Raw genomic sequence first — 25,270 nt, 5'->3', positions numbered from 1 at the left:
CCGTGTAGGGTTGGGAATTGTTTCTATTTGATTAAATTAGGAGTTCTTGAGTATGTTTTGATTAGTTTACACGTTGTTTGGCTAGTTTCAGATCATTTTGCATTGGTTTGAGGTGTTAAAGAGGCGTTGGATCCGATTATCGAATTTCGGAGCAAGGTAAGTTTCCTGTCTAACGTTATGAGGGGGAATTTACCCCATAGGTGCTATATTTTTTATGTGCTACGTGTTATGGGAGCTACGCACGTATGAGGTGTCGAGTGTACGTGCGTATGCTAGAATTTTTGATTATGTCCGGGTAGATTTAGATTCACGCCATGCTTTAATTGTACTATTTTAGTTATTCTTGCCTATTTAAATGCCTTAATTACATCTTGGCCTGAGAGTAGACTTGCGTAAGTATCAGACTCGTTGTTTTAGATACTTGTTGAGCTATTTGATTTGTGGTGGACATTATACTTCCTTTTTACGGATTTCTTCTATGTGTGCGTATTCATCCCAAAGCTTTCTTGAATTTTATAACTCACATGAATATTCGTGAGTGGGGCTTGTGACCCGTCAAAGTTTTATATTCTGATTGGATAGGGCCAAACGCCTCAGCAATTCTCTTACGGGAACGTGCCGTTCGCCTCAGCAGTATTATATAATACACTCTTATGGAATCGGGCCGGTCGCCTCGGCAGCATTGTTTAACACACTCCTATGGGATCGATCCATTCGCCTCGGCAGAGTACATATTCTTATGAGATCGGGCCGTTCTCCTTAGCAGAGTACAATATTCTTATGGGATCTGACCGTATGCCATGGTGGGTTGTCATACCATCACTCTTATGGTGTCGGGCCATTCGCCTCGGCAGAATCGTGTGTAATATTCGATAAGGAGTCAGCATATCTATGATTTTATCTAACTTGAGATGGGATATTTTAGTGGTTATTGAACTGACATACATTCTATTCCCGTTAATATTCGGTACTCAAGGATTTTGTGTTTACTCATATGTTGAGGAATGTTTTTATGTACATATGTCTGTTTTTACTGTTTTACTTGCCATGCTCCATACTTGTCAACTTTTATTGTTGTTGATTTATTGGACTACTAGTAGGTGTCGATGTCGACCCCTCGTAACTGCTTCTTCAAGGTTAGCCTAGATACTTACTGGGTACGCATTGATTTACATACTCATACTATACTTCTACACTACTTAGGCAGGTACTGAGATAGGTACATTTGGTGGTCATCTTGGAGCATAGGCGCAACTGCTGAGGAGACTTTGTGGTGAGCTTTATTCCATATTACGATCTGTCGTGCACGAAGTCCCCATCTTATTTATTTATTTTATCATGTCTATTTTATATTCCAGACAGATGTTGTAGTAGTATTATACTTCCTAGTAGATGCTCATGCACTTGTGACACCGGTTTTTGGGGATTTCTAGTGGATGTCCACAGTTGTACCTATTATTATTATTACTTCGCTTTATTTATTATTCATAATCGGTAATTTGGTAAAGAAGAACGTATGTTTCCATGAGTTCTGGATTTAATTTTATTTATTTAATAAAATTACTAATTTTAAATGCTATAATGGATAATTAAGTGGAGGTTTACGTGTTGGCTTATCTAACAGCATCGTTGGACATCATCACGACCTATTATGGGATTTGGGTCTTGACAATGCTAAAGTGTAAATATGTCGGTACCGAACAAACCACACATAAAGTTGTCACGTCATCCATCATAGAAAAAGATCACCCGGTTCGACACAAATTATTTCCTTAAGAAGAACCGCGGCATAAAGAAAAACCAAGGAGTTTAATTAATACTACTACAATTAAAGAAAATAACAATATAAAAATAAAAAACTAGTGCTAACATGCTAGAAATAAATTATAAATATCACTAATAGACTACAAAAGTTAACCAATGTACCAAGTTCACAAAATAGTCATGCTCCACATACATCCATCACATATAAATGAACCACCCCAACCTAATGTGTTGCACTGTCCTCAATGCAACTAAACAAAACAAGGTAAAATGTGAGAGGCGCTCCCTAAAATCTGCATCGCTCCGAGTTGGAGGTATTGGAAACTGTGAGCTCCAAGTCATCCTCGTCTCCATCATCTAATCCACAAAATTTCCTCAGTGTGCTCATCATTTTTGTCAGGAACTTGCTCTTCTTCTTTTCAGGTTCTCTCCGCTTCAGCTGCCTCCACTCAATCTTACCCAGTTTGGCTTTAATAGCATGCTTCCCTCGAACACGATCTATCAAAGATGGACTCTTCCATGTCCCAGACGGACCTGCAGATGTGCTCTCTCCAGACGGTCCAGAAGGGAGACCAGCCACAAGCTGGCGGAACTGTGTCTCCATGCCATATACTTGGCGTGAGATATACCTGAGTGTGAGAGGTACCTCCCAGGTAACGGCGCCAATTTTGATGACGTCCAAATTCACTCCTCAAAGAGTAAGCGGACACAGTCGCATGCAATATAATTTAACCAACTTTGATTTAGGGGCGAATCTCAGAGAACAATATATAGCCGATTAGGCAAGTAAGTGAATTATAGCTTATTATGCTAAGCAAACACTAAAAAGGGTTTTGAGAAATTGTTATAGCTAGTGAAAAAATATAAACTTACCTAGAAAGTAAGTAAACTGATCAATGTCTACAAGCATGGATGCAACGGGAATTACACTCAAGTAACGATCCAATATATTTTACGATTTTACGAATATGATTGAGTTTATGATATTTAGCCTCAGATAATAATTCTATATTAGCTTCTTACAAAGACTAACAAGACTTCCTAATTGAATTATCCCTGAAAGAATTAAGAGGATTAAGCACACCCGAATGTGGCAACAAGTAATTCAATCCTATCACTAGGTAGAATCTATAAAGTGAGGGTTAATGCCTCAAGTTTTTGTTAATTAATATTTTTCAACCCCAAATTACCTTTTTCAAGATTAATTCGAAGTTAATGGGTGAGTCCTGGGGTTAGCTAATCCTTTTGGAAACAATAAAGAACAAGAATAATTAAAGAAACAATTGACTTACTTCAATATTAATAAAAATCATTCAATACATAAGCATAATAAGAGATTTAATCTAAACTTTAATAATGAATATTTCCATAAGCAAGATTCAAGTATTGGAATAAATACTACACACTTAGATATTCAATACAAAGCAAGAAAATAAAGAAATGAGTAAAAGATTAAGAATTTTTCATCCAAAAACTTCAAATCTTCAACCCCCAAGTATGTGTGCAATGAACTCTATCTCCAAAGCTTGTATTCTTAGTCAAGAGGACCAGAGAACTCTTCCAAATAATCTGGGTCGAGTATTAAATAGTTTGAGAGCCAAAAATGTGAAATTCCAGTTCTGTCCAAATTCTGCCCGGTTAAGATGCTACGTGTTCGCGAAAAAGACCCTGCGATTGCGATGAATAATGCTTCAAAGAGTCGCGATCGCAAACTGCACATAGCATTCGCGCAAAACATCTGACCAACCACTGACGAGCTTTCCCTCATCGTGTTCGCATAAAGACAAATGCGTTCGCGATAGACTTCTTCCAAGTTGACTGCTATCGCATCACTCCACCCCGCGATCATGTAGAGTACTTGACCAGTTGCTGACTAGCTATTCCTTATTCGCATTCACAGCACTTCCTCTGCGTTCGTGATGGATATTCTACTAGACTTCCGCGATCACATAAAAACTCCCCGCGATCGCAAAGAGCATTAACTAGCATCACTCCATTTTTCCATTTAAACGCATTTTGACTTGTTTTCTTCTATATCTTCTCTAAATCACATGATACCTCAAATATGCCAATAAACCTCAACAACTGCCTTAGTTTCATAACAAAATCATACAAAAGTCTAAGTATCAAGAAAAGATATGTTGGTAAAATACCATCTTATCAATTACCCTTAGATTATTACACCTAATTTATATGAATTGAATGTGGGATTTGGGGGTTTTTGGTCTATGATTTTGGAGAGTAAGCTTTTATTGATTAGAGGGTCAATTTGAGGTTGGAATTGGATGAAATACATATATCTGGACTCGTATTGGAATAAGTGTTCGGAATTTGTGAGTTTGATCGGCTTCCGGAGTGTGGGCCTGGGGTTGACTTTTTGGCTTGACTTTGCACAATTTATTCAAGATCTTATCTTTATCATTTAAAAACATTTCCTATGACTTTTATTGATGATATTAAGTTATTCTTGATAGATTCGAGGCGTTCGGAGGTTGATCCATGTGGGAAGTGCTTTCTAGAGTACTGATTTTGCTTGCTTGAGGTAAGTATCTTACCTAAACTTGGTTGAGGAACTAGTTGCTTGAGTTATTTGTGATAGCTATGTGCTATGGGTGGCGCACATGTGTGGGGTTGAGCCCATATGCATGCACCGGGGTATTATCCATGCTCGGGGTAGTGCTTAGACTATGCCATGCCTTGAATTGGTTATAAGCTTAATGCTGTGATATTTCTCCTATTTGTACCCTTGTTGTGAGCTATTTGAGCCATATTTGAGGTTACTTAGAGGTTAATCTCCTGATTAAACCTGATAACTGTTACTTTCGTGATGTACTGGTCTGTTGAACTGTGATTGCACACTTTGCACATGCGTACACCTTAGCATGTCACTTATATCGGTCCAGGAGTATAACATTTGATGTTCATTGATCATGTACATGTATTCTTGTATATCTGATTTCTGTGTGATATGGATTGGACTACTAGCATGCGACCATGCCAGGCAGATTGTGATATTAATCCTATGACCATGCCGAGCGATTTGTAATATTGAGCATGTGCACACGTCGGGCGCACGTGAGTTGTCCGTGCAGATCCAAGTTATTGATATTATTGGCACGTGAGTTGTCCATGCAGCACGTGAGTTATCCGTGCAGCGTGTGGATATGAATCTATCCCCCTAGGGTCACCCTCTCATGTTCCTTTTTAATAGTGTACAAGCGGATTGAGGAAAAAGGATTAGTGGTTTGGTACAGTTATGGAAATTCTGAGGAAAGGCTAGTCAATGTTTAATTCAATTATTGCATTTCATCTTTACTTGCAATTTCCTTGGTGGTTTACCTGATTTGTTTGCATATCTTCTTTATATGCTGGATTGTTGACTGAGTTGAGTATGTTAAGGAATGGAGTGTACCAAGGTGGTTCCTTTTGTGATTCATAACTTGATCCTATTATTGTTCTGTCCTTATTGAATTTATGAGTTGTACATGTGATTAGCGAGTATAATTTATAATTCTTGATTTTATTACCTCGCCGAGGTTAGTTATGATACTTCCTAAGTACATGGGGTCAGTTGTACTCATACTACACCCACACTTAATTGTGCATATCTAGATGTTGGACCGAGCCACTAGTAGTTGAAGCTTGTTGCTGAGTTTGTAATCCGAGAGACGAGGTAGAGCTGCATGTCGAACTCGGTCTTGGCATCTCTTTTCATTTTGTACTATTGTGTTTTGTTCAGGCAGTATTGTTATTGGTTTTTCGTATTTTTATTTTTTTTAGAGCTCATGACTCTGTATTTACCAGTTTTGTGGGATTTGATATGTATCGACGATGTTGTTTATGTTAATTGGTCATAGACTTGTACTGTTTCTGTTAATGTGGTATTTATATTTCACTTCTATTACGTTTGACTTGCCTAGCAAGTGAGTTATACGCCATAACGATTGGTTGGTAGTTTTGGGTCATGACACACATCCAACGTGGGGAACATGCGGGTAGAGGTCTTCCTAGAGAGGGAGGCCAGGCTCGTTGCTATGTTTTCCTTGGTAGGACTGAGGCAGTCACATCAAATGGAGTCATCACAAGTATTGTTCTAATATGTTATAGATATGTTTCAATTTTATTTGACCCGAGTTCTACTTATTCATACGTTTCATCCTACTTTGCTACGTATTTGGATATGTCTCGTGATTCTTCGGTTAATCTTGTTTATGTGTATACATCCGTTGGGAATTTCATTGGTGGACATGTCTACCGTTATTGTGTGATCACTATTGGGGCTATGAGATGAGGGTTTTGTTTTGCATAATATGGTAGACTTTGATGTGATTTTGTGTCACGCCCCGACCTTTGGGAGCAAAACCGGTGCTCAACCGAGTTATCCCAGTCAAGAAACCTACTTAGTTCCTATCTTTTAACCTTGCCCATGAACAGCTTGAGGATAAATACCAAGAGTTAGACCAACGAGAGAATAAAACATACAACACCAATTTTCATTACTCAAAGAAGCTTCCTTAACTATTACCAAAATATTACAAGTTCGTAGTTTAGAAGAGGAAACTTTCGACAATTACAACAATATTTTAATTAGTTTTCCCCAGTCAAAACACAACGCACGGTATGTCTACGGAGCCTCTAAATAAACATGAGACTAGTATGAAAATGTCGGGGCCACCCGGCTATACCTCAAAATAATATAAAAGTGTCAATACAAACATATGGCCCGATATAGAGTAGGGCTCACCGAATCAGCTGAGAAGAGGGTACACCTATAAAGAACCTGAGCCACCTTCTGCGGATCCACCTGCATCCATTAAAGATGCAGCATCCCCAGCAAAATGCACGTTAGTACATATGAAGTAGTACTAGTATGTAAATCCAAATGCCCTCACATAGAATGGAATACCAATATAAAGGAAAGGAAACATGAAAGCAGTGAGAAGATCAACAATGATTTAATGCTAATTCAGAACATAATCAACTTTACTATACTTATGTACATTTTTAGTTGGGAGATCATTAGCTACCGATCACTACCATGCACGTCGCATGGAGTCCGATCACCACTAGATCGGCTAAGCCATCTCACCGTGATGAATGTGGATTGACATGGAAATACGAATCAAATATAACGACATGAAAGACTTACCACCATATGACGATACTTAAAAAAATACTTTTGTATATAAAGGAAATAGAAATATATATATATATACATATATTCTTCTCATAGCCTTTCATATCATCTTTCAATTTATTAGCACTCTTGGCTATACATGTTAATCTTTGTTCCTGGCACGATGGCCGCCTCACGTATTTCACACTTTCATTCCTTTACTTCTAAAGATCATTATCATAAACATCAATATGTAGAACATTTGGGAAATCATAGGTTTAAATTGATGAATAATGTGTGCCTTAAACACATTGAATTTATTTCAAAAGGGGAGCATAATGATTGGCAATCAAAACATGAGTTGAAATCATAAGCAATTAATATATCATTTATCCTTGGAATACTTTTCCATAAAGGGGAACATGATATCTATAGTTTCAACTCTTGAGTATGTAAGAGCCCAAACCACATTGGAAATACTTACAAAGGAGAGCATGGTAATTTATAATTAAAATACGGATTCAAATCATAACCTTCAGTTACAACAACCATATTTGAACATTCTTCCCACGAAGGGGGAGCATAATATGATAGGGGCAATTTGAACATGACTCGACTACATAAGCATATAGGTAAATCAATCATCGGAAGCAATTCAGAATAGTAGGGATATGAGTGTGAACCAACCAAATTGGGAACATACGAGGAACTAATGGATTCTGATTCTAGAAATGGAGTTTTGCCAACATACCACGATGGAGCTCTTTCACGATACTAGAACCTCCCACTACTCTTACAACTTCAATCTATATCAACATAATTTAATTGGACCAATATTAGTAAAAGTTTCCAGGTTTTAGGTTATTTAGACATTTTACCAAACACCTAGTAGCATTCTACTACCTCTAGTAGTGGTATTTCATCATCCAACAATCCCTCCTTCCCACAAACAAGAGATAGCACAATATCCTTTGTCTACTAACTGCCTTCTTTAGTATCATTATAATCATCAATGAACTCACATTCATAAAATTTACTAATTAACTCTTTACAAAATCTCTACAACACCCAATAATTGAGGTTCAACACTTATGGTTTTCAATCATCATCCCATAAGTGATAATACTTATTTCTTGCTCATATATTCACTAACAATCCATGCATGTAGGTTTGAGGGTGAAGTATTACCACTTGTAGCCTAAATTTTGAAAGCCAACTTTTGGGGTGTTCTTGAGATTTTGAAGAACTCCTATGGAGTCAAAGATAAAACCCTATTGTAACTAGTTATTGAGAAGTAAAATCATCATAAAAATATACTTATACTCACCTTAAGTGTGTATTGGAAGCCTTGGTCGGATGGGTGATGGAGAAAAAAACCCTAGTCTTGAAATCCTTTTATTTTTCTCTCTGTCACGCCCCGAACCTAGGGAGGCGTGGCTGGCACCTGGTGTCATGCTGGCCCGAGCGAACCACTGTGTAACTCATTTTTTTCTTCTGTAACTATCATGGGCCAACATGGCCACAACTCATAATGTATAAATGTAAGTGGGCAAACGTTGTATTAGCGATCCATCGTACTTAAAACATGAATACACACGCCCGTCAAGGTCTTTCTTAAAACATGAATACATATGGGCCGTCAAGGCCTCTGACATACTGTACAAAATGAACCTCTATCTACAAAGCCTCTAAGATTATATGACATCAAATGGGATAGGGTACCGGCCTACCCATAAGTCTGTAGCAAATGTTTGACACGATGACTCATAGACTCGGATGCACTCCGAATAAGGTGGAGTCTTACCGATCTTTTGCTGAATGGCAATCTGGGGGCTCGTCAAACTAATTATCTATACCTGCAGGCATGAATGCAGCATCCCTAACAAAAGGACGTCAGTACGAATAATGTACTGAGTATGTAAGACAGAACTGAAACATAACAATAAGTCAACATTAATTAAGGACATATAAGAATCAACTTGAATCTCTGATGTGTCACCGTAAATACATACTTATTATACTTATATATATACAATGCTTCTCTTTAAGACTATTATCCATATCGTATGATGCATGACTGTCCAACTTGATTAGTGGTAACTGCCCGACCGACCGTAGCTCGGTGGTAAATGTATAACTGCCCAACCGACCGTAGCTCGGTGGTAAATGGATGACTGCCCGACCGGCCGTAGCTCGGTGGTAAATGAATATTCATGTCTGCCCAACCGACGGTAAATAATGATACATAACTTCCCAACCGGTGGTAACTACCCAACCGGCCGTAGCTCGGTGGTAAATGCATAACTGCCCAACCGACTGTAGCTCGGTTGTAAATGAATATGCATGAAGATGCATGTATCACTATATTATAAACATTAACATCTTTATCAAATACCTCAATAGGGAACTAGATACATACTTAGACATACTTGAACATCACTTTACCGGAATGAATAACATAGACATCCTTAACTGCTAAGAGTAGAACTGCTTATGGAATAGCATTACGTTTACGTATCGTTACTTGGATCATGCCAAAAGAAAGAAGGATTAGCCTTAACATACCTGGAGTAGAAAAAAATCCGTGTGATATTATTTTGAGAAGGATTGCACCGTACTCCCTTATAATCGCAAAATCTCACGCTATATAGTAAAAATGGTCTATGTATGAAATGTTTTAAAGCAGTACGTTGCTATTGCAATCCATGAACTTTGCTGAAGCTTTTTGACGCGAAAGTGTTAAAGTTATACAATTCAAGAGCTTTGGGATTTTGACGTGAAATGTTAGAATTATACAATTCAAGGATTGGAATTTATGGAAAAAGGTGTAGTATAAAGTGATGATTAGGCACCAACCCCTCTTAATTGTGACATCTTACAAATTTGAATTCAAGAGTCACTCAAGAATCATGTGTTGCTGCCACATGGGGAAAGTTTAAGCTTATCCAACATTAGCCACTTAATTAATTAATTAATTTGTTAATTTCTCATTAACCAATTACCCACAAAATTAAGAACTATCTAAAATTACTTAAAATACTACCCACTACTATCGTGGTCATGTGGTAGCATATAAAATCAATACATACACTTATTATTTTAATAAAATATCCATGTAAAAAAATACACATATTTTCTCAACTTATAATTTTCCTAATCTCATATAAAGAGTAAAAATTCTTGTACGCTTAATTCTTAAAATGGTAAAAAGATAACCTTATTTTCTTATGAGAAAATAATTTCTATCTTTACAATAAATAAAATCTCATAAACTTTCTTATATTATGTGTATAATTTACCATATTCGAAAATAATAATAATGGTAACTATAAAAAATTATACTTATAAAACTTTTACTAAAATACTCTACTTAATAGAAAATACCACATTAACATAATATCTAACGGTATCAATGTTGTTAAACTTACGGAGTCTTATAATTACATAGTCACAAATACTCTATAATCTCATGAATATACTCTATAATCTCATGAATGGTCTTAATCCCTTCTAGCTCATATGGATTACTACTACTAATTCTAATATTAAATTACATGATGTAACATCCTTCCCCGCTTTAAAATATTTGTCCTCGAATGTTAATGTTTAGAGATTTACAAAAAATTTCTCTAGGGTCTCCTCTGTAAACTAAACTAAAACCCAACCTCTATCTGAAGTCTCGACTATTTACAATCTCTTGTACTTGAATATCTCGTATTTTCTTCATCTTTACCTTACTTACCTTTCAATCTCGCATCGTATCTTCTGTTTCTTTCATAAAATCCCTTCCATATTATGCCTTAAAGCTCTACTGTAATACTTGCACCTCTGGTGCATACAAAATCTCGCAAAAGCTTCATACTGACTTCTTATGACTCAACTCTATGGCACGATCTGGAAACAAAAGAAGGAAAATATTTCCTAAATGCCCTATAGCCTCTCATTTATAAATGTGGCGTGCAACACATCCATAAGTGAGACTCTACTAAGCACAACTTTGTAGACTCCCAAGGACACGACCCGCTCTGATACAACTTTGTCACGCCCCGAAGCTGGGGAGGCGTGGCTGGCACCCGGTGCCGTGCTGGGCCGAGCAAACCACTATGTAACTCATTTGTTTTTCTTCTGTAACTATCATGAGCCAACATGGTCACAACTCATAATGTATAACTATAAGTGGGTAACATTGTATCAGTGAACTATTTTTCTTAAAACATGAATACATATGGGCCGTCAAGGCCTCTGACATACTGTACAAAATGAACCTTTATCTACAAAGCCTCTAAGATTATTTGACATCAAATGGGACAGAGTACCGGCCTACCCATAAGTCTGTAGCAAAATTCTGGCACGATGACTCATAGACTCGGCTGCACTCCGAATGAGGTGGAGTCTTACCGATCCTTCGCTGAATGCCAATATCGTCTACTATGAGGGGTCGTCAAACTGATTATCTATACCTGCATGTATGAATGTAGCGTCCACAATAAAACAGGACGTCAGTACAAATAATATACTGAGTATGTAAGGCAGAACTGAAACATAACAATAAGTCAACATTAATTAAGGACATATAAGAATCAACCTAAATCTCTGATGTGTTACCGTAAATACATACTTATTATACTTATATATATATATAATGCTTCTCTTTAAGACTATTATCCATACTGTATGATGCATGACTGCCCAACTGTCAGTGATAACTGCCCGACCGACCGTAGATCGGTGATAAATATGTAACTGTCCGACCGACCGTAGCTCGGTGGTAAATATATAACTGTCCAACCGGCCGTAGCTCGGTGGTAAATACATGTGACTTCCCGACCGGCCGTAGCTCGATCGTAAATGAATATTCATGTCTGCCCAACCGATGGTAAATAATGATACATAACTTCCCAACCGGTGGTAACTGCCCAGCCGACCGTAGCTCGGTGGTAAATATATAACTGCCCAACCGAGCGTAGCTCGGTGCTAAATGAATATGCATGAAGATGCGTGTATCACTATATTATAAATATTAACATCTTTATCAAAGACCTCAATAGGGAACTAGATACATTCTTAGACATGCTTGAATATCACTTTACCGGAATGAATAACAAGATATCCTTAACTGCTAAGAGTAGAACTACTTATGGAATAGCATTATGTTTACGTATCGTTACTTGGATCATGCCAAAAGAAAGAAGGATTAGCCTTAACATACCTGGAGTAGGGAAAAATCCGTGTGATATTTTTTTTGAGAAGGATTGCACCGTACTCCCTTAGAATCGCAAAATCTCACGCTATATAGTAAAAATGGTCTCTGTACGAAATGTTTTAAAGCAGTACGTTGCTATTGCAATCCATGAACTTTACTGAAGCTTTTTGACGCGAAAGTGTTAAAGTTATACAATTCAAGAGCTTTGGGATTTTGACGTGAAATGTTAGAATTATACAATTCAAGGATTGGAATTTATGGAAAAGGTGTAGTATAAAGTGATGATTAGGCACCAACCCCTCTTAATTGTGACATCTTGCAAATTTGAATTCAAGAGTCACTCAAGAACCATGTGTTGCTGCCACGTGGGGAAAGTTTAGGCTTATCCAACATTAACCACTTAATTCATTAATTAATTTATTAATTCTCCATTAACCAATTACCCACATAATTAAGAACTATCTCAAATTATTTAAAATACTATCAACTTTTAACACACTTTATATATACCCTACTATCATGGTCATGTGGTACCATATAAAATCAATACATACACTTATTATTTTATTAAAACATCCATATAAAAAATACATATATTTTCTCAACTTATAATTTTTCTAATCTCATATAATAAGTAAAAATTCTCGTATACTTAATTCTTAAAATGGTAAAAAGATAACCTTATTTTCTTGTGAGAAAATAATTTCTATCTTTACAATAAAGAAAATAAACTTTCTTATTTTATGTGTATAATTTACCATATTTAAAAATAGTAATAATTGTAACTATCCAAAATTATACTTATAAAACTTTTACTAAAATACTCCACTTAAAAGAAAATACCACATTAACATAATATCTAACTGTATCAATGTTTTTAAACTTACGGAGTCTTACAATAACATAGTTACAAATACTCTATAATCTCATGAATGGTCTTAATCCCTTCTAGCTCATATGGATTACTACGACTAATTCTAATATTAAATTACGGGATGTAACACTCTCTCCCCGCTCATGCATTTATATATTGCAAAGGACCTCGTGGCGGGCGCGCGGAGGGCGCCCAACGCATGCTATCTCTATTCAGGCAATATACTAGCACACACTAAGCGTGCATTACAGTCTAAATGCGCTAGTTTATTCCTTGCCAACTCAGTTTTCCTTTCGCACGCTGAGCGCGCGTTAGTGCCTAAATGCATTATTTTTGCCAATTTCAACCAACTTTTCAAAGCTTATGTTTTTACTTCCTTTTTTCTGTTTTGACACTCCCAACCACCTCAACTTGAACTATTTATGCATTATTATGTTCCGATCACCTCTATCCCCTTGTGTGGGTCCACACGAACTTCGAGATTGACTTTATTACCCTCTAAAACCTACATAAATAGCCCGAGTCAACTATGCAAATTTACGGGCTTTACATCCTCCCCCACTTAGGATCATTCATCCTCGAATGATGGTTAGAGTCCACCCTTGAAACCGAGCATAAATTTTCTTTTCACTGAATCAGCTTTATACATCTCTCGTTACTTTTCAACAATCACCAATGCCTCAAAATTTGGCTTACTTTCCAGATTTTCATAAATTTTGGTAGTGTTTCCTCTGTTTTTGGGCTTATCAACTTGCCAGAGATCTAGAGAAACCAACCATAACACTATAGGCGTATCATATACATGAAATCATCACCAACCATAACATTATAGGCATTACATTACCAAAAAAGGGCATCTTAGCATAAGCTATATAGGTTTAAAACATAACTCGTAGAAAGTAGGTTTCTAACATTCTTTTAAATATAACCACTTGGTTCTTACAATCAAGTGGGGATATTTTCTCTTCATATCATTCTCGGCCTCCCATGTAGCCTCTTCAACTTGTTGGTTTCGCCATAGCACTTTGACGGAGCCAATCTCTTTATTTCTCAACTTACAAATTTGTTTATCAAGGATGGCAAAAGGAACTTCTTTGTAGATCCATTCTTCATTAACTTCAATAGTATCCACCAAGACGATGATCAACGGATCTCTAATCACCTCATTCAACATAGACACATGAAATACCGAGTGTACCACAGACAACTTTAGAGGTAACTCGAGCATATAAGTCACTTGAACAACCTTCAGCAACATTCTATAAAGTCTAATATACCTTGGACTCAATTTTCCTTTCTTATAAAGTAACATAACTTCTTCATAGAGAAAATATTGTGAAACACCCATTCATTTTCCTCAAACCCCAAGTCTCTAGGTCTAATATCCGAATTGGACCTTTGGCGACCCTCAACCTCCTACACTTTATCTTACGATGCATTTGAATGAATATGACCATAAGGTCTCCTGCCCAATATGTTTGATAATGGACTGATACTTTTTACTTGTTTGAACCTTCAACCCCAGCAAGTTTAGTTCAGTTAGGAACAATGAGGTTCGAGAGTTAGCTGGATTTGTTCAAGAATCCATCAATGTGTTGAGTATAGTCATTTCTAGAAGTTATAACCTATGAAGCACCAAGGTTACTACCAATAGTTCTAGCATGGTTAATCATGGTGATAACATAATTGATTCTACTAAAGGAGAAATAACCAAGTATTTGTCATAAGATGTCTCCTTGAGTGGATGGAAAATCGGTTGAACTCAAGCTGGGAAGATCCTTGAACCATGAATGCGATAGAGCTTTCAAAAAATATACCAAGTTGCATTTTGCCCTAACGGTAGTTGACACAAGATATCTAGGCCCCAAGCCCATGAGGCTGAAAAAGAGGTTGAGCACTTATGAGCACCCTGACAACTTAACCCTCCCGATAGTTTATCCTATTCGAGAGGACTAGATATATGATAGACGCATCCCTCGGGTTGATAAGTTCAAGACATGTGTCAAAATATGGAACATCCACCCCAAGTGGGGAAGAAAAAGCCACGCTAAGGTTACTTAAGTTCGACCACACAAGAGTGAGACCATGTAGCAAGGATGTCTTAATATTGTGGTAAAGTCATGAAAGGTTCTAATGGTAATTGTGATGCTCCAAAGGGAAATGCAAAAGATAAACCCCTAGCCCACCCAAGGATGTGGAATATCAGGGAAGGTAAATTCTTCGCACATGACAATGCACTAGACATGGTAATCAATCCTGGAATCCAAGCGAGTAAGAAAGGGACAAGTGTGAGTCCTGGAGGGTCGTATAGCTGTCCAAGTGTTAAAGATAATGGAATAGAGGAAGTACCGTAAAGTAAATGAGGGAAGTTTGTAAGTGTTCATATTGAGTTTACCACGGGTTTGTGACTTGGCAATTACCCAAGCGCTAAAGAAAGATAAGACAAGCATGAGAAATATATTTGATGCTATAATAACCCAAAAGTGTATTCAGACTTGATGGAGAGCCCCTTAAGAATCCTACAAGAAAGAAAGTGTTAAAACAATACATGGAAGGACGCGCTCTCTCATGGGTATCCCAACAAGTGTCGGGAGAGTAGCATGATCAATTTACAACTAAATAAAATAGTCAAAACATTTTGCAGAAGTGGAAAGAGAGGATGAACACTTGTTACGAGCTAGACATGTTTTGCCATAATAGATCTCAAGTTGCAATACAAGGCCAAATTAATGGTAGATATAATACTGGAAACGAGGTGAGTCACTTATTGAGGATGGAATCAGGTGGTCTAAGTGTTACACTTAGAAGATAAAAAAGAGGTCGCTCTATGACGAATTTGTGAGGATCTCAAGTTTAAGAGGAATCCCTATACGGACAAGTGACCTTTTCGAATAAAATATATGAAGGGTGTTGAGATGTGCTTTCAAGTCGTTAAACAGTGAAGATGGTTTATAATAATGTTCACAGAAGAAGTAAAGTGAGTTCTTAAATCATATGAGCCGCATATGTATGAAAGAGAGTGGTCTAGGAAAGATCTCAATACAAGGTTACTTTACATTTAATTCGATGTCGTGTAGGTTAATATTAGAAGGATGTGTGCACAAGCCAACAAATGTTATTCCTTTGAAATAGGAAATCCTATTAGAAACTCGTCAAGTAAAGTCTTTTGTTGAGAATTTGGAGAAGAAAGTTAAAAGTATTAACCTAAGGTTGTAGCTCGATTCAAGGAAATAATTGTAGAACTCAATTTCCTAACAGGTTATCTATAAAAGAATTGTGATAAATATGTTGCATGAATGATGCATCTGGTTTAAAAGTATGTACATGCAACATTTTGTGATTCAATGTCATGTTAAGATCATGTTTATGTTGGCTCCTCAATGTATATGTCCATATACGACAAAGAAAGTTATATGGTGTTCACGATTATGTACTAATGAGGAACTTACTTGCTATCCTTTGGTTGTCGGGGCAGTGCCTTATCTGGTGCCCCTCGAATCCATGCCCATAACATGCATTGGTACCCTAGAGGCATACCACCAAATGACACCTCCTACACTTCTCGCAACGAGGATGAGGTCCGCTAAGCTGGCTTGCCCCACTAATAAGATCTTAACCCTTTTTGCATACATCTTGATCATCCTCCCTACCCCTTCTTCTGGCCCTCATGGCAGGAGTAGCAATATCTGTACTGGCTTATGATGCGGGTGCTGACGCCACTCTCAGTTGTTTCTGGTTGCATTGCCTTTGGAAGTCGCCAAACTTGCTTCCCCTAAAATGCTCATGAGCATACTTGCGACACGGCACCAAATGTTCCCTCCCGCATGTCGGGCAGGCCTGGCTGGGTGTACCCAGCCTAAGGCATTTGTTCTTCTTGTGCCCCCTCTTTCCACAATAATAGCATATCTCAAGAGTCATATAGCATATACTCTAGTGGCGCTTCTTACAAATTGGACATCCTAGCTTATTGGTACAAACAACCCTCTTTCGTTCCCCAGGGGCTTACGCCGCATGATTTGATGTTTTGGGGACATTACCGTGTAGGGGAACAAGGACATTTCCCCTAGCAATTAGGGTTTCCAAATCCTCTATGGCTCGACCCATTCTCCCAACGAACTCTTGTGCAATCTCCCCCAGATTCAATGGTGGGGTCACTTCCTCCTCGCCGCTTCGAACTAGTGGACTACTCATCTAAATTAGGCGACACAATGGGGATATTAGCTTCCTACCTTCAGCTCTATGGCACGATCTAGAATATCATAGAAGGGTGACATTCCTAAATTTCCAAGTAGCCTCCTAATTATAGATGTGGTCGACTTCACACTGATAAGAAGAACTCTACTAGATAAAGCTCTGAGATATCCGAGGACACTTTAAAACCTTAGGCTCTGATACAAAGCTCGTGACGCCCCAACTTTGGGGAGCGGGACTGACGCTCAACCGAGTTACCGAGTCAAGTAAGCCTACTTAGTGCCTATCTTTCAACCTTTGGCATGAACAGATTGAAGATAAATACCAAGAGTAAGACAAACGAGTGAATAAGGCATGCAACACCAATTTTCATTACTCAAAGAAACTTCATTAACAATTACCAAAATATTACAAGTTCACAATTTATAAGAGGAAACATATGACAATTACAACAACGTTTAAAATAATTTTTCTCTACTCAAAATACAACCCACAGTACGTCAACGGAGCCTCTAAATAAACATAAGAATAATATGGAAATGTTGGGGCCACTCGGCTATGCCTCAAAATAATATACAAGTGTCAATACAAACATAAGGCCCCGATATAGAGTAGGGCTCACTGAATTAGCTGAGAAGAGGGTACACCTATAAAGAACCTGAGCCACCTCCTGCGGAGCCACCTACATCCATTAAAGATGCAGCGTCCTCGGCAAAATACATATTAGTACATATGGAATAGTACTAGTATGTAAAGCCAAATGCCCTCACATGGAATGAAATACCAATACAAAAGAAAGGAAACATGGAAGCAGTGAGAAGATCAACAATGATTTAATGCCAAGTTAGAACATAATCAACTTTCCAATACTCATGTAAATTTTTAGTTGGGAGATCATTAGCTACCGATCACCACCATGCGCGGCGCATGAAGTCCGATCACCGCTAGATCGGCTAAGCAATCTCACCATGATGAATGTGGATTGACATTGTAATACAAATCAAATATAACGAAAGGAAGGGCATACCACCATGCACATGGCATGGTGTCTGATCAACTCTCAATCGGCTATGCCGTCTCACCCTAATGTATGCGGGTTGACATGGAAACACTATATGACCATGTGCGTGGCATGGTATTCGATCACTTCTCGATCAGCTAAGCCGTCTCCCCACAATGCTGTGTGGGTCGACATGGGGAAAAGACTGATGCTAGCAATAAACTCATCCCAATTAAGGGGAATAATCTTATCATATTACAAGCGAATTTGTCTCTCAGTCATCTCCTACACCGACACATGTAGTTTCAGGTGTGGGCCTTCACAATCCACATTCCTCGGTACCCTAACTGATAGCATCCTAGGAAGCTCAACTCTATTCAAGGACAAGGATGAAGCTTTGGAATCTCAAAGATGGCCTTTAACAATATGTCAAGCTAAAGAGTTGCAAAATAAGGCCATTAGACTTCAAGTACAAATAAAGAAGCTTTTAATTGTGGAGGACGAGCTCAAGACCAAAGGAGATAAATTATACAAGTTTTACAATTATTTGGTGGCCCAAATTGAAGTCCAAGAGGAGGAAGATTGAGTCCCGAACTCGGCCCTTGAAATCTAGCAAAAGGGCACCCAGAAGAGCCCAAAATGAGCTTAAAAGAGGTCCAAATGGGGGTGTTTGAAATGGAGCCCAATTGGAGTCCAAACCAATGGCCCAAACTAGTAGTTTTAAGGCCCAAATCTGCCCCAAAGGGATTTGGCCGCCCCCTACCTAACTTTGTGACTTTTCTTATTTTTTAGCAACCACCCTACATAATTTTGATGACTTTGTTACCCCTTAGCAGCCCCCTACCTAATTGTAATGACTTTTTATGCCTTAGTACTCCTATAAATAAGGAGTTCTTCTCATTCATTGTGACACTTCATTATTGATTAAGTATATCATAATTTGAGAGTTCTTTTGAACCTTTGTTACTTGTGCTTTGAGATTTATCTTTCAACCTTTACTAGTTCATAGTTCAAGGTAGTAAGATTACTTCTCTATTGTGATATCTTTGATTCCTTTATGGTATTCTTAGAAGGCGATTAATACTAGTTATTAATTGTTGTCTCAAGTTACTCGTAAAGCGGTCAAGATCCGAATCTATTGTTTTGATTTGCTTTTAAGTAAAGGCGTTTGATTTCTTCAATAAATCAAGACGTTGTTACTTTGATCTTGTCAAGGCTATAGAACTTGCGTTCTTGGATGTTCTTGGAATTCTTTCCTTGAATTTTCCCATATCCTTTATTTTCTGCCCTTAAGTGCTAGTTGTTCCATTCCTTATTGTTATTGCTTCCACATTTACTTTTCAAATTCTTACTCTAGTTTGGATTCCCGACCTTGTCGTTATCAAGTGGTATCAGAGCGGTTCTATCAGGGTTTTGTTCTTGATAATTCTGCGAATTTTTTGAATACTAAGAGAAAAAAAAACAAGTTAAAAAGAAAAACAAAAAAAACAAAAATCAATTTTTTTTAAAAAAAATTGCTTGCTCTCCAGGAACTTTCTTTTGTATCTAATTTGTTTCCAAAAACTATCAAAGGAAACAAGAAGAGGGGATCCCAGATTTCAAAGATAAGACAAAAATTTAATTTCTCTTACTCTTTCTAATCTAATCATTTCCGTTTTGTTCGTGTCTTGTTTCAACCGAGCCTAGTAGTTCTAGGATTTGGTTCTTCTTTCATTTGTTCCCCAAAAATCTATATTTTACTACTAAGAACTTTATATGAGTTGGGTTTAACCATAAATCTACAAAGTATTTTGTTCAAAGGTTATTTCGAGAGGAAAAAAAGGCAAGAGAGGTGAGAACATTATAGGAAAAAAGCCAAATTTGAGAGATACATATTTCCCTTAATCTATGTCAAGATGTCTCAAACAGGTAGTTACAGTGGAAGGAGGAAAGCTATGACTCAGCAACTTGAAAAGTCGAACTTACAGTATACCGAATGGAAGGAAGACAATGGTAAAGTTATTTTTCAAACAAGAGCTAAAGTGATGTCTGCAATTTATGCCCTTAGAATTGACAAAGCATTTGGGTATAACTTAATTAGCACTTATATGGTTGAGAAATTGAACTTGCCTTGTGTTGAACATATTGAACCCTACATGTTAAAAGGGGTAAAAGTAGATAAAAGAGTGTTCTTGCCATTCTCTATTGGAAGGTATGAGGATGTGATTTGGTGTGATGTCATTCCGATGAATAGTTTTCATATCTTGTTGGGATGGCCATGGTATGTCTATAGAAGTGCTTCATATAGTATAGAAAAAAATAGATACTCTTTTGAGATTAATGGGAAGAAACTCATTCTTGGGCCTTTGACTCCCTCACAAATTTGTGAAGATGAAAAGATTGTTAAAGAGAATATGAAAAAATATGAGAGAGAAAAGAATGAGAGGAGTAAGGGAGTGCATGTTGACATTCCAAGAAAGGAAAAATGAGAGGTTGTCTTGAGTGAAAAGAGTGGGATGTCAAGTGAGGTAAAGAGTGATATTGAAAGAAAAGAAAAGAGAGAAGGTAATGAGATGAACAAAGTTTGTGAGGTAGAGAGAGAAAAGCAAGAGGGATTGAGTGAAAGCAAAGAAAAACTCTTTAGTGAGAGAAAAGAGGCTAAGGGTGAGGAAAACGTTAGTCTTGTGATAAAAGCCAAAGAGAGTGTAAGCAAGAAAAAAGTTTCTTTACTTCCTAACCCATTAACTCTTTCTTGTTTTAGTTCTTGTGATTTTGTGCAACCACGTGTTGAAATACCTTTTGAAAGGGGTGGTGAGGCGCAGGAGATGGTAGCAAAAGATCCAATTGGATTCCAACATGAATTTGGCGATATCTATTCTTGTTGGATGGTGGAAGATAAAAGCTTGGTTAAATTCTTTGTTATTGAACCTTTTGACTATTTTCATTCTTATTTACAGTGTTATGACATGGAGTTTCCTAAAAGCATTGCTAAGTTGGAGCCATTGCATAAAAGAATACAAGGTGATGATGTTCCATCGGTAAATAAATCTAAGTATGGTATGTATAATTGGTTTATTTGCATTCTTGGCCTTTCTAGAACACCTAAGGTATTTTTGGAGGTAATGAATTATACTCTTATTTTTTATATTGGTGACTTTATAATTTTTGTGGATGATGATATTTTGATGCACATCAAGTCATTAACTGTAAGATCTAAGTTAAAGTGCAAGAGTAATTTGCTTCCTTTTGAAATTGTTTATGACATAGATGATTATGTATTCCAACTTGGTGGAAAGAGGCATGAAATTTATGAGAAGAGGCTTGTGAATGAGTTAAATATTTCTTCTTCTCTTATTCAAGTGGCTAATGAGTTTTCATGTGATAAATTGCTAGAATGTGATTTTTGTTGTGTGATGGGGAGTCATTCTTCAAGTCATGTTCAATGTGAGCTTGTAAAAGTATTTGTTACTAGTAAAGATGATATGCATGATTGTTGTAACACTTGTGATCAAATACTCTTTCATGTAGAGGAATCCATGAGATTTTTAATTGTAGATAGTTGGCTATATCATGAAAGTATCTTCTTTGATACATGTGGTAGATATACTTATATTAAATGGATGTGTTGTCAATCTTTTATAATTTCTTTGTCATGTATACCTATGGACTACCTTACCGACAAGATCGAATTGTAAGTTCCATTGCATGGCGCATCTACGAGAGGTTTTTATTGTATTGATCTAGGTAGGCATAAATTTTGTTGGGATGATGATATCCATATGCTTTATTTACACCTATTAGGATTAATTGGGTTAAATGGACACATGGTCACTATCTTATTTTATTCCTACTAGTTTTTCAGATTAGTGGATGCCATTTACAAGGGCGTGTTTTCTTTTTCTTGCAAGGTCGTAATTCGAGGACGAATTTTCTTCAAGAAGAGGGGAATGATAGCATCCTAGGAAGCTCAACTCTATTCAAGGAAAAGGATGAAGCTTTGGAATCTCAAAGATGGCCTTTAACAATATGTCAAGCTAAAGAGTTGCAAAATAAGGCCATTAGACTTCAAGTGCAAATAAAGAAGCTTTTAATTGTGGAGGACGAGCTCAAGACCAAAGGAGATAAATTATACAAGTTTTACAATTATTTGGTGGCCAAAATTGAAGTCCAAGAGGAGGAAGATTGAGTCCCGAACTCGGCCCTTGAAATCTAGCAAAAGGGCACCCAGAAGAGCCCAAAATGAGCTTAAAAAAGGTCCAAATGGGGTTGTTTGAAATGGAGCCCAATTGGAGTCCAAACCAATGGCCCAAACTAGTAGTTTTAAGGCCCAAATCTGCCCCAAAGGGATTTGGCCGCCCCCTACCTAACTTTGTGACTTTTCTTATTTCTTAGCAACCACCCTACCTAATTTTGATAACTTTGTTACCCCTTAGCAGCCCCCTACCTAATTGTAATGACTTTTAATGCCTTAGTACTCCTATAAATAAGGAGTTCTTCTCATTCATTGTGACACTTCATTATTAATTAAGTATATCATACTTTGAGAGTTCTTTTGAACCTTTGTTACTTGTGCTTTGAGATTTATCTTTCAATCTTTACTAGTTCATAGTTCAAGGTAGTAAGATTACTTCTCTATTGTGATATCTTTGATTCCTTTGTGGTATTCTTAGAAGGCGATTAATACTAGTTATTAATTGTTGTCTCAAGTTACTCGTAAAGCGGTCAAGATCCGAATCTATTGTTTTGATTTGCTTTTAAGTAAAGGCGTTTGATTTCTTCAATAAATCAAGACGTTGTTACTTTAATCTTGTCAAGGCTATAGAACTTGCGTTCTTGGAAGTTCTTGGAATTCTTTCCTTGAATTTTCTCATATCCTTTATTTTCTGCTCTTAAGTGCTAGTTGTTCAATTCCTTATTGTTATTGCTTCCGCATTTACTTTTCAAATTCTTACTCTAGTTTGGATTTCCGACCTTGTCGTTATCACTAACAATATTCCCAAATAAAACACTTTTGTATATAAAGGAAATAGAAATATATATACATATATTCATCTTATAGCCTTTCATATCATCTTTTAATTTATTGGCACTCTTGGCCATACATGTAAATCTTTGTTCCTGGCACGATGGACGTATCACGTATTTCACACTTTCATTCCTTTACTTTCAAAGATCATTATCATAAACATCAACATGTAGAACATTCAGGAAATCATAGCTTTAAATTCATGAATAATGAATTCGTTAAACAAAATGAATTTCTTTCAAAAGGGGAGCATAATGATTGGCAATCGAAACATGAGTTGAAATCATAAGCAATTAATACATCATTTATCCTTGGAATATTTTTCCTAAAAGGGGAACATGATATCTATAGTTTCTACTCTTGGGTATGTAAGAGCTCAAACCACATTGGAAATACTTACAAAGAAAAGTATGGTTATTTACAATTCAAACGTGGATTCAAATCATAAGCATTAGTTACAACAACTATATTTTAACATTCTTCCCACGAAGGGGAAGTATAATATGAAAGGGGCAATTTGAACATGAGTCGACTACATCAGCATATAGGTAAATCAATCATCGGAAGCAATTCAAAATCGTAGGGATATGTGTTTGAACCAACCACATTGGAATATACGAGGAACTCATGGATTCTGATTCTAGAAATGGAGTTTTGCCAACATACAACGATGGAGCTCTTTCAAGATACTAAAACCTCCCATTACTCTTACAACTTCAATCTGCATCAACATAATTTAATTGGACCACTATTAGTAAAATTTCTAGGTTTTAGGTTATTTAAGCATTTTACCAAACACCTAGTAGCAATCTACTACTCTAGTAGTGGTGTTTCATCATCCAACAATCAATCCTTCCCACAAACAAGAGACTCTACAACATCCTTTGTCTACTAACTGCCTTCTTTAGTACCATTATAATCCACAATGAACTCACATCCACCAAATTTACTAATTAACTCATTACAAAATATCTACAACACCCAATAATCGAGGTTCAACACATATGGCTTCCAATCACCTTCTTATAAGTGCTAATACTTATTTCTTGCTCATACATTCACTAACAAACTATGCATGCAAGTTTAAGGGTGAAGGCTTACCTCTTGTAGCCTAAATCTTGAAAGCCAACTTTTGGGGTGTTCTTGAGATTTTGAAGAAATCCTATGGAGTCCAAGACAAAACCCTATTGTTACTAGTGATTGAGAAGTGAAATCATCATAAAAACACACTTAAATACTCACCTTAAGTGTGTATTGGAAGCCTTGGTCGTATGGGTGATGGAGAAAAAAGCCCTAATCTTGAAATCTTTTTATTTTTCTCTCTCCCCACTCATGTATTTATATATTGCAGAAGACCTCGCGGCGGCCGCGCGCCGCGTGTGCAACATGTGCTATCTATGTTCAAGCAATTTCATAGCGCACGCTGAGCGTGCATTACTGACTAAATGCTCTAGTTTATTCCTTGCCAACTCAGTTTTACTTTCGCGCGCTGAGCGCGCGTTAGTGCCTAAATGCGTTGTTTTTGCCAATTTCAATCAATATTTCAAACCTTATGTTTTTACTTCCTTTTTGCTATTTTAACACTCCCAACCACCTTATCTTGAACTATACATACATTATCATGTTCCGATCACCTCTATCCCCTTGTGTGGGTCGGCACCAATTCCTAGATTGACTCTATTACCCCCTAAAACTTACATAAATAGCTCGAGTCAACTATGCCAATTTACAGGGCTTTACATTTTGGGTATGGATTGTCTATCTCTGTACAATGCTATTCTTGATTGTCATGCTAAGACCATGACGTTGGATATGCTAGGGTCGGCAAGGTTGGAATGACGGGGTTCGCTTGGTCACATTTCCAGTAGGGTAGTTTCTTTTCTGAAGGCTCAACGAATTGTTGAGAAGGGTTGCTTGGCGTACTTAGCCTTTGTTAGAGATGTCACTGTTGATACTCCTATGATTGATTTAGTTCCCATAATGAGAGAGTTTCTAAATGTGTTCCATGCTGACCTATCAGGCATGTCAGCCGATATGGATATTGATTTTGGTATCGATTTGGTTCCGGGGACTCAGCTCATATCTGTTCCATCGTACCGCATGGCTCTAGTAGAGTT

Source organism: Nicotiana tabacum, chromosome 15 (assembly GCF_000715075.1).
Source record: "Nicotiana tabacum cultivar K326 chromosome 15, ASM71507v2, whole genome shotgun sequence".
NCBI classification, from domain to species: domain Eukaryota; kingdom Viridiplantae; phylum Streptophyta; class Magnoliopsida; order Solanales; family Solanaceae; genus Nicotiana; species Nicotiana tabacum.
The sequence above is the reverse complement of the archived record's forward strand: the minus strand, read 5'-3'. Positions refer to the sequence as shown.